The sequence below is a fragment of the Triticum dicoccoides genome, chromosome 1B, assembly GCF_002162155.2.
Source record: "Triticum dicoccoides isolate Atlit2015 ecotype Zavitan chromosome 1B, WEW_v2.0, whole genome shotgun sequence".
In the NCBI taxonomy this organism is placed as follows: Eukaryota; Viridiplantae; Streptophyta; class Magnoliopsida; order Poales; family Poaceae; genus Triticum; species Triticum dicoccoides.
Window position 1 is genome coordinate 154,528,915 of NC_041381.1, and position 16,318 is coordinate 154,545,232.

Genomic DNA, 16,318 nt, shown 5'->3' on the forward strand with positions numbered 1-16,318 from the left:
GCGAATAAAAATATAGCTCCAAGTAAAGTTACCGATAGACGAAGATGAAAGAGGGGATGCCTTCCGGGGCATCCCCAAGCTTAGGCTTTTGGTTGTCCTTGAATACCTTGGGGTGCCATGGGCATCCCCAAACTTAGGCTCTTGCCACTCCTTATTCCATATTTCATCCAATCTTTACCCAAAACTTGAAAACTTCACAACACAAAACTCAACAGGAAATCTCATAAGCTCCGTTAGTTCAAGAAAGAAAAACCAACACATAAGATACTGTAATGAACTCTTTCTTTATTTATATTGGTGTTAAACCTACTGTATTCCAACTGCTCTATGGTTCATACCCCCCGATACTAGCCATAGATGCATCAAAATAAGCAAACAACACACGAAAAATAGAATCTGTCAAAAGCAGAACAGTCTGTAGCAATCTGTAACTTTCGAATACTTCTGGAACTCTAACAATCCTACCAAAATACGAAGTCCTGGGAAATTTGTCCATTTATCTACTGCAAAATGAATCAACGCAAAAGCACGTTTCTGTGATTTATTAAAATTATTCTCGTGCGTGCAAAAGTTTCTGTTTTTCAGCAGAATCAAATTAACTATTACCGCAAGTTATCCTATAGGCTGTACTTGGCACAAACACTAATTAAAACATAAAACCACATCTAAACAGAAGCTAGATGAAATATTTATTACTAAGCAGAAGCAAAAAGCAAGGAACAAAAATAAAATTGGGTTGCCTCCCAACAAGCGCTATCGTTTAACGCCCCTAGCTAGGCATAAAAGCGAGAATGGATCTAAGTATTGCCATCTTTGGTATTTAATTCATAAGTGGCTAGCATAATTGATTCATAAGGTAATTTTACTTTATTTATAGGGAAGTGTTACATGCATTTCCTTAATGGAAATTGGAATCTAATATTCCCTTCCTTCATATCAATAATTGCACCAATCGTTCTAAGGAAAGGTCTACCAAGAATAATAGGACATGAAAGATTGCAATCTATATCAAGAACAATGAAATATATGGGCACATAATTCCTATTTGAAACAATAATAACATCATTAATCCTTCCCATATGTTTCTTAATAGTGGAATCCACAAGGTGCAAGATTAAAGAGCAATCATCAAAATCATGTAAACCTAGCACATCACATAAAGTTTTCGGAATCATGGAAACACTAGCACCCAAATCACACAAAGCATAGCAGTCATGATCTTTAATTTTAATTTTTATAGTAGGTTCTCACTCATCATAAAGTTTTCTAGGTATAGAAACTTCCAATTCAAGTTTTTCTTCACAAGATTGCATCAAAGCATCAATAATATGTTTGGTAAAAGCTTTATTTTGACTATAAGCATGTGGAGAATTCAACACGGATTGCAACAAGGAAATACAATCTATTAAAGAAAAATTATCATAATTAAATTCCTTGAAATCCAAAATAGTGGGTTCATTACTATGTAAAGTTTTGACCTCTCCAATCCCACTTTTACCAAATTTAGCATCAAGATCTAAAAACTCTGAATCATTGGGACGCCTTTTAACTAAAGTTGACTCATCTCCAGTCCCATCACTATCAAGATTCATATTGAAAAACAAAGAATTAATAGGGGACACATAAATAACTTTTAGATCTTCATCATTATTTTCATGGAAACCAGAAGAACACGCTTTTACAAAGCAATCTTTCTTAGCACGCATCCTAGCGGTTCTTTCTTTGCACTCATCAATGGAAATTCTCATGGATTTGAGAGACTCATTGATATCATGCTTAGGAGGAATAGATCTAAGTTTCAAAGAATCAACATCAAGAGAAAGTCCATCAATGTTTCTAGCCAATTCATCAACTTTAAGCAGTTTTTTTTCAAGCAAAGCATTGAAATTCTTTTGATAGATCATAAATTCTTTAACACTATTCTCAAAATCAGAGGGCATCTTATTAAAATTTCCATAAGAGTTGTTGTAGGAATTACCATAATTATTAGAGGAATTACTAGGAAATGGCCTAGGATTAGAGTTTCCTATATAAGGATTGTTACCAAAATTATTCCTACCAACAAAATTCACATCCATAGATTCATTATTATTCTCAATCAAAGTAGACAAAGGCATATCATTGGGATCAATAGGAGCACTCTTAGTAGCAAACAATTTCATAAGTTCATCCATCTTTCCACTCAAAACATTAATCTCTTCTATCGCATGAACTTTTTTACTAGTAGATCTCTCGGTGTGCCATTGAGAATAATTAACCATAATATTATCTAGGAGTTTCGTAGCTTCTCCTAAAGTGATTTCCATAAAAGTGCCTCCCGCGGACGAATCTAAAGGATTTCTAGAAGCAAAATTCAATCCGGCATAAAATTTTTGTATGATCATCCATAAATTCAAACCATGAGTAGGGCAACTGCGAATCATTAATTTCATTCTTTCCCAAGATTGGGCAAGATGCTCATGATCAAGTTGTTTAAAATTCATAATATCGTTTCTAAGAGAGATGATCTTAGCGGGAGGAAAATACTTAGAGATAAAAGCATCTTTGCACTTATTCCATGAATCAATACTATTTTTAGGCAAAGGTGAAAACCAAGTTTTAGCATGATCTCTAAGTGAAAACGGAAATAACTTCAATTTAACAATATCGTTATCCGTATCTTTCTTCTTTTGCATATCACACAAATCAACAAAGTTGTTTAGATGAGTAGCAACATCTTCACTAGGAAGGCCAGAGAATTGATTTTTCATAACAAGATTGAACACAGCATCATTGATTTCACAAGATTCAGCATCATTAAGAAGAGCAATTGGAGTGGTAAGGAAATCATTATTGTTGGTATTGGAAAAGTCACACAATTTGGTATTATCTTGCGCCATCGTGACAAGCAATCCAACACACAAGCACACAAGAGGCGAGCGAAAGAGAGAGGAGAACGGGAAAGAGAGGGTGAATAAAACGGCAAGGGTGAAGCGGGGGAGAGGGAAACGAGAGGCAAATGGCAAATAATGTAATGCAAGGGAGATGAGTTTGTGATGGGTACTTGGTATGTCTTGACTTGAGCGAAGACCTCCCCGGCAACGGCACCAGAAATCCTTCTTGCTACCTCTTGAGCACTGTGTTGGTTTTCTCTTGAAGAGGAAACGGTGATGCAGCAAAGTAGCGTAAGTATTTCCCTTGGTTTTTGAGAGCCAAGGTATCAATCTAGTAGGAGGCTCCTCAAAAGTCCCTCGTACCTACACAAACAAACAAGAACCTCGCAACCAACGCGATAAAGGGGTTGTCAATCCCTTCAAGGTAACTTGCAAAACTGAGATTTGATAGAGATAATAAGATAAGATAAATATTTTTGGTATTTTTATGATATAGATTGGAAAGTAAAAGATGCAAATAAAAGTAGATGGAAAACTTATATGATAAAAGATAGACCTGGGGGCCATAGGTTTCACTAGTGGCTTCTCTCAAGATGGCATAAGTATTACAGTTGGGTGAACAAATTAATGTCGGGCAATTGATAGAAAAGTGCATAGTTATGAGAGTATCTAGGCATGATCATGTATATAGGCATCACGTCCGCAACAAGTAGATCGAAATGATTCTGCATCTACTACTATTACTCCACACATCGACCGACTCCTGCCTCCATCTAGAGTATTAAGTTCATAAGAACAGAGTAACGCATTAAGCAAGACGACATGATGTAGAGGGATAAACTCAAGCAATATGATATAAACCCCATCTTTTTATCCTTGACGGCAACAATACAATACGTGCCTTGCTGCCCCTGCTGTCACTGGGAAAGGACACCACAAGATTGAACCCAAAGCTAAGCACTTCTACCATTGCAAGAAAGATCAATCTAGTAGGCCAAACCAAACTGATAATTCGAAGAGACTTGCAAAGATAACTAATCATACATAAAAGAATTCAGAGGAGATTCAAATTATTCTCTTAGATAAACTTGATCATAAACCCACAATTCATCGGATCTCGAAACACACTGCAAAAGAGTTACATCGAATAGATCTCCAAGAAGATCGAGGAGAACTTTGTATTGAGATTCAAAGAGAGAGAAGAAGCCATCTACCTAATAATTATGGACCCGAAGGTCTGTGGTAAACTACTCACAACTCATCGGAGAGGCCTTGGAGATGATGTAGAGGCCCTCCATGGTCGATTCCCCCTCCATTGGAGCACCGATGAAGGCTACAAGATGGGATCTCGCAGATACAGAAGGTTGCGGCGGTGGAAATAGTTTTTCGTGGTGCTCCTGGATGTTTTCGGGGTACGTGGATATATATAGGCAAAGGAGGTAGGTCAGGGGAGCCACGAGGGGCCCACGAGGGTGGGGGCGTGCCTACCTCCCCAGGGCGCGCCCTCCTGCCTTGTAGCCGCCTTGGCTGCTTCTTGACGTCCACTCAAAGTCTCCTGGATTGTGTTTGTTCCAAAAATATCTCTCCCGAAGGTTTCATTCCGTTTGATATTCCTTTTCTTTGAAACACTGAAATAGGCAAAAAAACAGCAATTCGGGCTGGGCCTCCGGTTAATTGGTTAGTCCCAAAAATGATATAAAAGTGTAAAGTAAAGCCCATAAACATCCAAAACGGGTAATATAATAGCATGGAACAATGAAAAATTATAGATACGTTGGAGACGTATCACATACCGATGACAAAGGGAACAACGTATGTTGTTATGCGGTTTGACCGATAAAGATCGTCGTAGAATATGTAGGAACCAATATGAGCATCTAGGTTCCGATATTGGTTATTGACTGGAGATGTGTCTCGATCATGTCTACATAGTTCTCGAACCCGTGGAGTCCGCACGCTTAACGTCCGATGACGATTGGTATTACGAGTTTATGTGGTATGATGTACTAAAGTTTGTTCGGAGTCCCGTATGAGATCACGGACATGACGAGGAGTCTTGAAATTGTTGGGACATAAAGATTCATGTATTGGAAGTTTGCATTTGGACATCGGAATGGTTCCGAGTAGTTCGGGCATTTTTCCGGAGTACCGAGAGGTTACCGGAACCCCCCGGGAGAAATTATGGGCCTTATGGGCCATAAGAGGGAAGCACACCAGCCCACAAGGGGCTGATGTGCCCCCTTTGGGCAGGAGGCCGAATTGGACTTGGGAAGGGAGTGCCACCCACTTTCCTTCTCCTACTCCCTCTCCTTCCCCCTTTCCCCCTCCGGTAGAAGGAAAAAAGGGGTGGGGCCGAATCCTACTAGGACTGGAGTCCTAGTAGGACTCCCCTCTCCCTGGCGCGCCCCTTGTTGGCTGGCCTTGTCCTCCCCTCCTTTATATATGGGGGCAGGGGGCACCCCAAATGCACAACAGACAATCTCTTAGCCGTGTGCGGTACCCCCCCCCCTCCACAGTTATACACCTCAGTCATATCGTCTTAGTGCTTAGGTGAAGCCCTGCGCTGGTAACTTCATCATCATCGTCACCATGCCGTCGTGATGACGGAACTCTCCCTCGGCCTAAGCTGGATCTAGAGTTCAAGGGACATCACCGAGCTGAACGTGTGCAGATCACGGAGTTGCCGTGCGTTTGGTACTTGATCGGTCGGATCGTGAAGACGTACGACTACATCAACCGCGTTGTCATAACGCTTCCGCTTTCGGTCTACAAGGGTACGTGGACACACTCTTCCCTCTCGTTGCTATGCATCACCTAGATAGATATTGCGTGATCATAGGAATTTTTTTGAAATTACCGTGTTCCCCAATAGTGGCATCCGAGCCAGGTCTATGCGTAGATGTTATATGCACAAGTAGAACACAAAGAGTTGTGGGCAATAATAGTCATACTGCTTACCAGCCTATCATACTTTGATTTGGCGGTATTGTTGGATGAAGTGGCTTAGATCGACATTACGTGTACGCTTACGCGAGACTGGTTCTACCGAGGTGCTTCGCACATAGGTGGCTGGTGAGTGTCTGTTTCTCCAACTTTAGTTGAATCGAGTGTGGCTACGCCCGGTCCTTGTTGAAGGTTAAAACAGCACATTTGACAAAAAATCATTGTGGTTTTGATGCGTAGGTAAGAACGGTTCTTGCTAGAAGCCCGTAGCAGCCACGTAAAACTTGCAACAAAAAAGTAGAGGATGTCTAACTTGTTTTTGCAGGGCTTCCTGTGATGTGATATGGTCAAGCATGATGTGATATAAATTATTGTATGAGATGATCATGTTTTGTAACAAAGTTATCGGCAACTGGTAGGAGCCATATGGTTGTCGCTTTATTGTATGCAATACAATCGCCATGTAATTGTTTTACTTTATCACTAAGCGGCAGCGATAGTCGTAATAACAATAGTTAGCGAGACAACAACGATGCTATGATGGAGAAATCAAGGTGTCACGCCAGTGACAATGGAGATCATGACGATACTTCGGTGATGGAGATCATGAGCACAAGATGATGATGGACATATCATGTCACATATTTTGATTGCATGTGATGTTTATCCTTTATGCATCTTATTTTGCTTAGTACGGTGGTAGCATTATAAGATGATCCCTTACTGAATTTCAAGGTATAAGTGCTCTCCCTGAGTATGCACCGTTGCGATAGTTCTTCGTGCTGAGACACCATGTGATGATCGGGTGTGATAGGCTCTACGTTCACATACAACGGGTGCAAGCCAGTTTTGCACACACAGAATACTCGGGTTAAACTTGACGAGCCTAGCATATACAGATATGGCCTCGGAACACTGGGACCGAAAGGTCGAGCGTGAATCATATAGTAGATATGATCAACATAGTGATGTTCACCATTGAAAACTACTCCATCTCACGTGATGATCGGACATGGTTTAGTTGATTTGGATCACATGATCATTTAGATGATTAGAGGGATGTCTATCTAAGTGGGAGTTCCTAAGTAATATGATTAATTGAACTTTAATTTATCATGAACTTAGTCCTGATAGTATTTTGCAAATTATGTTGTAGATCAATAGCTCGCGTTATAGCTTCCCTATGTTTTTATATGTTCTTAGAGAAAACTAAGTTGAAAGATGAGAGTAGCAATGATGCGGACTGGGTCCGTAATCTGAGGTTTATCCTCATTGCTGCATAGATGAATTATGTCCTTGATGCACCGCTAGGTGACAGACCTATTGTAGGAGCAGATACATACATTATGAACATTCGGCTGGCTCAATATCATGGCTACTTGATAGTTTAGTGCACTATGCTTTACGGCTTATAACCGTGACTTCAAAAATGTTTTTGAAACGTCACAGAGCATATGAGATGTTCCAAGAGTTGAAATTGGTATTCCAGACTCATGCCCGTGTCAAGAGGTATGAGACCTCTAACAAGTACTTTGCCTAAAAGGTGGAGGAGAATTGCTCAAAGTAGTGAGCATGTACTCAGAATGTCTGGGTACTACAATCACTTGAATCAAGTGGGAGTTAATCTTCCAGGTAAGATAGTTATTGACAGAGTTCTCTAGTCACCATCACCAAGTTACTGGAACTTTGTGATGAACTATAGTATGCAAGGGATGACGAAAACGATTCTCGAGCTCTTTCTTGATGCTAAAATCAATGAAGGTAGAAATCAAGAAAGAGCATCAAGTGTTGACGATTGACAAGACCACTAGTTTCAAGAAAAGGGCAAAGGAAATAAAGGGAACTTCAAGTAGAATGGCAAGCAAGTTGTCACTCCCGTGAAGAAACCCAAAGCTGGACCAAAGTCTGAAACTGAGTGCTTCTACTGCAAAGGAAATGGTCACTTGAAGCGGAAAGGCCCTGAATATTTGGTGGATAAGAAGGATGGCAAAGTGAACAAGGGTATATTTGATATACAGGTTATTGATGTGTACCTTACTAGTGTTTATAGCAGCCCCTGGATATTTGATACTTGTTCGGTTGCTAAGATTAGTAACTCGAAACAGGAGTTACAGAATATATAGAGACTAGTTGAGGGTGAAGTGATGATTGATGACCCACAAGTGTAGGGGATCTATCGTAGTCCTTTCGCTAAGTACTAGCAAAAGGGCCCGTTCGTTGCAACGGGAGAAAAAAATCATAACTCCAACAGACATGATCACATTATGTTGCATCATCGAGATACAATATAGCTCTCAATTTCGTGAAATTATGAACATTTTTTTAAACTCGCGAACATTTTTTAAATTGACAAGCACTTTTACAAATTCTTGAACATTTTCTAAAATCAAGAACATTTTTTGAATTCATTAACATTTTAAACTATTTGCAAACTTTTTCGCTGTGATGGACATGCTCACAACCACACGCAGTCTTCCCATCGATCCCAACCTAGCGCGGCCCCCGAGCCTACTTGCCCCGCTCCGGCGCCTCTGCTAGTTCCCTTCCCCACCTCTTCTCATTTCTTCCTCGTCCTTTCCGTTGACCTCACTGGCTCCCCCGACTCTACTTCCCTACCGCCGGGGTCCCTAAAGCGAGCAGGCACTCCCTACCGCCATGGCAAAGCGTCATCGCACACCGACGACCACCTTCATGTGGCCCCTCTTACATCCATGCTCCTATGCGAGCGCACACCCGACGCCACCCCAGCCACGCATGCCTCAACCGCCTCCAGCGTGCTGGCTATTGCCGCCCCAAGGCTCTCTCCGACGAGCTCAACGTCACCTACCTCTTCGCGACCTCTCCATATCACGTGCTCTGCTGCCACGCTTCGCGTCAGGCCCAATCTGTCCGCGTGTTCCCGCACCTTGCCTGCACGCCCCGCAACCGCCGTAGGCCGCTCGTCTCGTGCGTAGCGCCACACAGCTCCTGTTAAAAAGTCGGGAGAGAAGAAAGAAAAACGAACCAAGACGAAAAGTTTTTAACTTAAAACAGTACTGCGGGGTAATTACCCAGAACTGCATGGTCTTTTCTATAAAAATGCTGACAATGAACGGGCAAAAGCAATCGATACTTTATTAGTAGGTATATATATAAATATAGATATAGATAGCAAATATGCCCGTGCGTTACAACAAAAGAGAACAAAGTTTATTCCATGTTTTGGCTTATGGACATAAGAGAAGTCTTTAGCATGTAATTTTCCCCATGAATCAGATCTTTGATTATTTTTTTGTTATCCAAGATTCCCACTGTAGTCTCGGCCACATGCATGATCCTCTTTTGTTGGTGCCTCCTCGCCGACCTTGGCGCGCTTGAGGGCACACTCGAGGCCAGAACGGAGGATCGATGGCAGGCTCAGCCTGAAACGCTTGGAGCGCCATGGAGGAAATGGTGATGGAACGATCGGATTGGGGTGACATGTTTTTCCTTTTCTACTGTTATATGTGGGCACGTGGGCTTGGGAGTCTTTTGTTGGTTGTCGGGACTTTTTCATCGGCTCGTTTGCGTGGGTGGGTCAGTTTCCCCGATTTTCATTTCTACTGTTTTTCCATGCGGGATCTTAGGTGAGACATCGAAAACCATGCACACGCAAGGCGAGGGCTGTGACGGACGGATAGTTAAAAATCCTACTATATAACACAAAAATCTCAGCTGTCAATCACATCCGTCAATCTTAGGCTTGTACAATACTCAGAAAAGTGAAATGAAAGACAATATTGTGCAAGTATACACGGAGCATCCCTCGGAATGAATCACGACCTTGAGTACAAATTCGAATGCTGATTTGTACAATCCATTATTTAAAAGCATTAGATCAAATCATCACCACAATAACTTTGGTGCATTATGAATTTTGGATTGTGCCACAAACATTCACAACAACCACGGGGATGATCTATTTTGCAGGAGCTAATTCTTCAGATTGTAGAGTTCTGCACACACTCATCTAGAGAACTTGGTTGTGTGCAGGCAAACATTCAGAAAGCACATATTGTTCTCCTGCACAAATTAATACAACTTCAGATGCATCAAGATCATGTTTTTTAGAACTGTGTATGTGAGCTCTGTGAAAAATATATTAGACGGGAAATGTTTTACATGCGGAGTTCGGCACGATCCAGCCAGGGGAGAAATTAACTAATTTAACACACACGGATGGCACAGCTAGGCTGCATGGTTCCCTTCAAGAATTGATTGCAAAGTGATGGGAAGGAGTGGCAATAGTCAGAGCTTCCTTCGAAAGTAAAAGTTTGCCCACACAGTGAATGGTTTGGCAACATATTGGCTTGGAACCTCTTGGTTCAGAAGAAAAGAAATGGTGTTCTAGAAAGGTAAACTTTGAAACATCCAATGAGCCTCTTTGCCAGATGGTTAAATACATGCGTACATGTCTATTACAGATAGAATATTATAAGAAACATCCAGTGAGCCTCTTTGCCAGATGATTAAACACATGAACATTTCAATTACACATACAATAGAATACAGTGGTTATTTATCTAAAGTAGTAGCTGACAAACATTACATGCGCGCTGAAGGTGTATATGTCACAGCACCGCAACAGAACACACTGAAATGTTAGTAGCAGAATCCCGTGCATCCATATTTTGCGGAGGCGGCGAGGTGCTCGTCCATGGCTAGCCGTTGATGTCATCCAGTGCATAACTGCATCCACGGCAAGTCGTTCCGACGACCATGACAACAACATCCTTTTCTCCTTCCTTGATTTATGTCGGGCCATCATCGGTGGACGGTGAGAAGGATCAAAACATTCACGGCCTACCTGCAGAACTTGAGGTCATGGCCGAAAGTGCTTGCAGGGAACCGGCAAAGCATGCATATTATAGACCTGGGAACACAAAATCCAAAACTTAGTTCTTATAGCATGTAAAATTTCTTTGCTTGGTTGTAGCTTTGACCAAATCACCAGAAGAATGGGCACCAGATTGCAGCGTGAGTGCAGATTAGCATTTATTTTAAGTGCCACTATGTTGGCCTTTGAAGGTATGGTTTATTCGGATTTCATAGAAATTCTACAGAAAAAAATTATATATCTTAAATCCCATTGTTATACCTAAAAAAAATCTCAGTGTAATGAAAATATATGCATCTAGGAACATGCAGCGTCCCTTTGGAATAGTGATTAGAGGCTAAGTGTATCTGTCGACATACTGCGAGTTACCAGTTTCCGACAGTGTGGAGGAAGCTGAAGCCCGGATAGCCCTGGTTTGGCTGCTCTGGCAAAAGTTTCCAGAGGACCTGTGGAGCTTGAGATGGATTGGAAAACAGTGACTGAATATCTGAACTCAGATGTGCCCACTCTTGCTCCCTGCTATGGAGTGACCCAAGATATAAAGGCGGCCCTGTATTGCTTTCCTTCGTTCAAAGTTGTATTTACAGGAAGGGGGGGTCTTGTTAGCTTTAACATAAAATTTGGGAAAGATCTGAAGGATTATGTCATTCAAATAGCAGGTGAGGGAAACACATCAATAATATATAGGCAGCAGAAACATATAGATGAACTATAGCTCTATATCAAAACCACAGCTTTCCGACATACAACATGGTAGGCACAGAATGAGATGAGCAAGGAAGCTTGGTACAAATACACAAATGCAGTTTCTAACCTTACTGTAACAATGAACATATTGATTAATGTGTAATTAAGTAGGAGCATAGTTGTGCAGTTCGTTTCTGTTCTGAGGGCTAATGCTCATTTCTAGAGGAAAATAATCTCAAATTTCTAACTGAACTATAATCCCATGTAGGTATGGTTGTAGAACAAAGAACATATTACACATCGATGTAATCCCTTCTTCCTCACAGAACTAAATAAAAGAAGACACATGAGTAAAATTGTAATAACTGGATAAAAGAACACACATGACTAATTTAAATTATGAATTGGACAGAAACGCTTTCATGGTTGCCTAGCAAATGAAAATAGCATCTTATCATATATTGGGTCTTTAACAGAATCAAATACATGGCCAGAGTGTTCCTGAGATTGGTGGTTTTTGAACTCTATTCCTTGACAACATGGCCCCTGCTTGCTTACTGATGGATCAGATAGACAACCAAGTCCTAAGTTTTATTACTTTCCCTTTGCAATTTAATATATGCAGCAGGACACTGTGGTACTACAATTTTCATTAAAGTAGCTACAAAAGGCCCCTAGTCAACATATTAACATCATGGGAAATGTTTCTGATTTCCTGAAACGTTATAGTGTGGCAAACAATTCTGAATTGTAGTTGCCTGAAACTGACATGTTTCTGTGAACATCTCAAACCTGGTGGACTTGATGCCTAAGATATTTTCAACACGAATTGGTACATTTTCTTTTGTAAACTCAGGTTCAAAACTATCGCTTCTTAACAGAGTTTTCTGTACTTGTTCACTGCCAAATTATTCAGTATATTGTCAACTGAAAATAGGCTGAACATCTATGATTGCTGCCTGCAGTCAGTTTTCCTTAAAAAGAAGAAATGATATGGAATTTTAGTCTACTGAGCTTTCTTCTTCATGAAAATGAGGCATCTTTGAGAAAAAAATTAGCAATAGCATTCATCATCTAGTAGGGATGAATGACACGGGTGCCTTTAATATTCTTGCGGAATTTCTATGATGATTTCAGTACAGTTTCAGATTCTAGAAAGTATGAACGAGACAAAACTTTAAATATTTAATGTTTATGACTTTTTTGTTTGATGAAAGCAGTAGAAAATATATTCTATATACGTGGGAACAGGTCCAGAATGAGGCCCGTAAGAAACTATTTCAGCCAAGCAACCAACCAGACTATGACACTATTAGAAGAGTCTAAGCAATCACACATGTAACTCCAGGAATTAGAAAGAATAGTTCATTGAGATGCCCTGCCCAATATCATTGAATAACTAACAAGAAAAAATAAGCTCCTACATTCAGCAATATAAAGCTAGCATAGTTGGCACCCCAAATTGAAGAATCATTCTGCATCCTCGAAAGGATAATAGCAACAAGTGTTGTGCAGGTCAAATTACCACGCAACAAAACCATGATATGCATCATGTGACAGTAGCATCATTTAAGAGAAAATACCCTAGCAAGAGATTGAGAGCATACATGCTGATGACCACATCGCTTCGACGGGTATTCATTGGAATCTCAAGTACATCGTACAGTGTAGTATTATCGAGTTCCATCATGTGGTCAGCTGTAAGCTTGCTGATGAAAACAGCCTGGGAGTTTCGAAGTGCTGCTGTAGATTCCTCACAAAGGTCAAACCCAGTTAGCAGTTACTTCTATGCAACACAGTTTGATGTTACCAAAAGGATCAAAGTAATTCAAGACATGTGAACTAAACCAAGAGGCGGCCAGGAAGAACATGTATGTGTGTACCTACAGATGATCGTCAAGATTAGGTCGGACGAAGGGTGTCCTCACACAATACATGTTTGCTGAGACGCTGACATCCTCATACATCTCTCTTGTTTAAGTTTTCTCTCCTTGTTTGTCTGTTTCTTTGCTAAACAATATGACAGCAAGTCATCAGGCAGAAATAAAATCATCATTGGTATTAATAAAGAGATTTTGAGAAAGTAAAAATACATCAAATAGGAGAAGCTTACATGCCATCTTGAATTTCCTAGAAACTGAGTGACATCCGATGCATGACCAACATACACCGAAAACAATACAAACCTGGATATTCTGTACACTCTCCTAAGTTGAATCCTGAATTTAGTAAGACAATGGGACAACTCAAGATATAGCAACCTTCAAATCCATTACCCTTCAGTACCTGTACCTCCAAATCCCTCGGTCACTAATAGAACCATGCTGTCGAATGCTTGTGCAGTAAAGTTCAGAGCATATTTGACATCTACAGCTTTACCTGGGGGCGCTCAAGTTGGAGCAGATCTGACGGCAGCGATCGTCGTAGGCGGCGGGAGTCGACCTAGCAGAGGACGTGCGCAGTTGGAGTAGGTAGAGGATGCGCGGCTCCTCGAGGAGGACTCGTTCTGGCCATGGGGATGTGGATCCAGACGGCGGAGCTTGGCAGGTGCGGCAGCGCTGGGAGGTGCAACCGACGGGGAAGGCGAGGGGCGGCCGGATCCGCGGGTGCTGGCGACGAACGAAGGCCAGGTCGGGCGCTCGGGGATCCCGAAGGGAGGATGGTAGCCGATGGCGGTGCTTGACGGCGGGGGGTGGCCGGCGGCGCACGGTGAGGCGGGCGGGCAGGAGGTGGGGGCGTGAGGCAGAGTCGTGCGGCTGGCTGGGCTGTTTTTTTTTTCTCGCCCGTATACCGGTTCGGCGTGACTTATGATGAGGACCGCGGGTTAATTTCTAAGAAACGGAGGGACTTTTTTGCAAAAATGACAACGACGTACGACCAGAAGCCATCGCTGTTTTATTAGTAGGTAAAGAAGAGTGTCGAACCCAACGAGGAGCAGAAGGAAATGATAAGCGGTTCTCAGTCTGCAAGCACTGAAATTGTAGGTGATAGATAGTTTTGTGATAATATAAATAATAACGAGTAACAAGTAAACAAAGTAAATAAAGTGCAGCAAGGTGGCCCAATCCTTTATGTAGCAAAGGATAAGCCTGGACAATTTCTAATAATGAAGAAGGAGCTCCCGAGGACACATGGGAATTATCGTCAAGCTAGTTTTCATCACGTTCATATGATTCATGTTCGGTACTTTGATAATTTGATATGTGGGTGGACCAGTGCTTGGGTACTGCCCTTACTTGTACAAGCATCCCACTTATGATTAACCCCTCTTGCAAGAGTCCGCAACTACAAAAGAAGTATTAAGGTAAACCTAACCACATCATTAAACATATGGGTCTAACTCAGCCCCTAATGAAGCAACACATAAACTAGGGTTTAAGCTTCTGTCACTCTAGCAACCCATCATCTACTTATTACTTCCCTATGCCTTCCTCTAGGCCCAAATAATGGTGAAGTGTCATGTAGTCGACGTTCACATAACACCACTAGAGGAAAAGACAACATACATCTCATCAAAATATCGAACGAATACCAAATTCACATGACTACTAATAGCAAGATTTCACCCATGTCCTCAGGAACAAACGTAACTACTCACAAAGCATATTCATGTTCATAATCAGAGGGGTAATAATATGCATAAAGGATCTGAACATATGATCTTCCACCAAGTAAACCAATTAGCATCAACTACAAGGAGTAATTAACACTACTAGCAACCCACAAGTACCAATTTGTGGTTTTGATACAAGATTGGATACAAGATATGAACTAGGGTTTTGAGAGGAGATGGTGCTAGTGAAGATGTTGATGGAGATTGACCCCCTCCCGATGAGAGGATCATTGGTGATGACGTTGGTGATGATTTCCCCCTCCCGGAGGGAAGTGTCCCCGGCAGAACAGCTCCGCCAGAGCCCTAGATTGATTCCGCCAAGGTTCCGCCTCGTGGCGGCGGAGTTTCGTCCCATAAGCTTGCCCACGATTTTTTCCAGGGTAAAAGCCCTCATATAGCAGAAGATGGGCACCGGAGGGCCACCAGGGGGCCCAGGAGACAGGGGACGCGTCGAGTAGGGGGGGCGCCCCCCACCCTCCTGGATAGGGTGTGGGCCCCCTGGTGTAGTTCTTCCGCTCAATAATTCTTATTAATTCCAAAAATAGGTTTCGTGGGGTTTCAGGATTTTTGGAGTAGTGCAGAATAGGTTTCCAACGTTTGCTCCTTTTCCAGCCAGAATTCCAGCTGCCGGCATTCCCCCTCTTCATGGTAAACCTTGTAAAATAAGAGAGAATAGCCATAAGTATTGAGATATAATGTGTAATAACAGCCCATAATGCAATAAATATTTATATAAAAGCATGCTGGAAAATGGACGTATCAACGATGTGCGTTGGAAGTGGTTCCAAGATTGATGTGATCATCATCGCACACTCCCTATACTTTCGAGATTACTGTTGTACCTAAATAAATGTTATTTGGTGTTTGCGTTGAGCATAAATATGATTAGATCATGTTTATTGCGATACGATTATTCATCTAAGACAAAGAATAAATTGTTATTCTGTTTACATGAATAAAACCTTCTATGGTCATACACCCAATGTTGATGGTTTATTGAATCTTGATCGTAGTGATAAACATATTCATAATATTGATGCCAAAAGATGCAAAGTTGATAATGATAGTGCAACATACTTGTGGCATGATAACCAGTATAGGGGATCGCAACAGCTTTCGAGGGTAGAGTATTCAACCCAAATTTATTGATTCGACACAAGGGGAGCCAAAGAATATTCTCAAGTATTAGCAGTTGAGTTGTCAATTCAACCACACCTGGATAACTTAGTATCTGCAGCAAAGTATTTAGTAGCAAAGTAGTATGGAAGTAACGGTAACAGTGGCAAAAGTAACAGTAGCAGTTTTGTAGTAATTGTAACACTAGCAACGGTAAAGTAAATAAGCAAA

The 16,318-nt window shown here is 41.5% G+C and overlaps 1 long non-coding RNA gene across 1 annotated transcript; it reads right to left on the reverse strand.

Moving 5' to 3' along the window:
- Nucleotides 1-11,034: 11,034 nt before the first annotated feature.
- Nucleotides 11,035-13,945, reverse strand: LOC119303004. The gene is made up of 4 exons (XR_005147807.1): nt 13,738-13,945; nt 13,242-13,644; nt 12,966-13,101; nt 11,035-11,234 (listed from the first exon to the last, which is right to left on the reverse strand). It is a non-coding gene; the product is annotated as an uncharacterized LOC119303004 (long non-coding RNA).
- Nucleotides 13,946-16,318: the final 2,373 nt, after the last annotated feature.